Consider the following 2,022-nt stretch of genomic DNA (forward strand, 5'->3'; position numbering starts at 1 on the left):
TTAATTTCTCAGAAATAATGTTTTATTGTTTTTAATAAATTGTTGATCACAAAATTAATTTTTTATAATATAGTGCTTGTTTATTTATAGCAGTGATGAAACGCCCTGTATTTGCTTGTCATTGTAAAGGGAGACAACCAAAAGAGTTTAAATAAGTTGAATGACCTCACATTCTTTTACTTACGTGCAGTTCGTGTATAAATTGATTTCCATACAATTGAAATGTATTCGAAAATCAAACTGTCACTAAAATGTTAGACACAGGTACTTCATGCACGGATGGCTCCAAAAATAATCTTGATATTTTTATATCTACTATAAAGAAAATAGCTATATAATATATACATACAACGTCTCAGAATGTGACGACTCTATTCTCTACACTGCTCCATCGGATCAAATTGATACCGGGAAGATAACGTAAACTTATAGAAGGGTCTGAAAAATTCCCAACGATGTTAGAACTGTCAAATTTGCGAAGCAAATTTTTGGTCGTTCCCTCCGCGGGACTCGAACTCGTACCGCTGTGACATCTATGGCAACACCGCCTGCACTAAGTCCAGCGCCCTGGACTATCTATACATTAAGGAGGAAAAGGGCGGGGGGGGGGGGGAGCGGACTGGATTAAAAAAAAAATGATTTAAAATTTTAATCATACATATAATTCAATATTGCCCTCATTACTTGTTACTTCACGATGTTGATTCAAAAATAAAAAAAATAATAACTCTTGAAATAACTATTAAATAATGATTTTTAAACAGTACTTGCCAATAGTCTACTAGAATTTGGTTTTACATTTATGACCAGAAACGTTCCACATTTAATAAACTAATCTTGATAACAAAGATTTTTCCCAGCGTCTAAATTATTAGAACAGAAATACCCATGAATGTGTGTGTGTTAATGTTCGTGGACACAATATCTTTGGTGTCAGTGGTAAATTCTTATAGGACGGATGTTACATCCGCTCTCCTAATTGAAAGAAAGGTCTTGTTTTCCACCTACCCCCTCGAATGTGAATTAATTGATATTTTGGATCCCCCGGTGAGTATGATTATTTACAGCTGAGTTCTGTTTGATTATGTTATTGGCTTTTACACATAAAATCTCATAAATTACTTGAATTTTTCTTAGAAAAAAAAATTAAGAAACAAATCATGGAAACTCCATTTTATCATTGTTTTACCACAGGCTGGCCATTTATGTTGCATTGTTTCACCCCGAGCGGTATCGAGGGGTTAAATAACGACATAAATTACCAGTCCGTTGAAGCAATGATAAAATAGAGTTTCCGTAATAAATTTATTTCCATTCTTATAGGAATAGTTTCTTTATGTTTTTGAATAGATGCAGCCTATGTGTTGCATGAAATGTTGGTCATATGTTTATCACTTTATTTACCATGGCTGTGGTCTAAAGAACTTTGAAGCATGTCATGTTAGAATCTTAATTTATCAATAAATTGCCCCTAAATTTTTGCAAAGTGTGTTCCTAAAATTCGTGATTTAAGATGAGTTGAAGGAATGTACTAAGTTCCTATCGAATAACTTGAGAAAAATAGTAAACGATGTGCTACATATTTTGGGGAAAGTGTTAGAAAACTGATTAGGTTTGATGAAGAGAAGGAGTCGTTTCAATTATACAGTATTTTGCACAAGGTTTGCGCAGTGCACTGTACTATATGTATTTCACTTCATCCTATATAACCTTAAAAAAAAAAAAAACACACACACACACTAAACCCATTTAGCGATATATATTTTGGGAAGTTGGCATGGAGCCATCCGCGGTATCGTCCAAATTTAAATAGCTTCGGATAGTTCTACTCCACCAAAACTGAATAAGTGTACTCGATACCTGACATTTTACTCCTGCAACGGTTTTTTTCAAATAAAAATACCCACGCTTGAATTAAAATCAAAATTTTATAATACTTTATGACGGAAAACACACACACACACGTTTTGTTTTTGTTTTTGTTTGTTTGTTTGTTTATTGGGGGGGTATCAGTGTACGTGG

This window comes from Perna viridis, chromosome 4 (genome assembly GCF_037379345.1).
Source record: "Perna viridis isolate PV_CMFRI_1.1 ecotype Kerala chromosome 4, ASM3737934v1, whole genome shotgun sequence".
Lineage (NCBI taxonomy): Eukaryota > Metazoa > Mollusca > Bivalvia > Mytilida > Mytilidae > Perna > Perna viridis.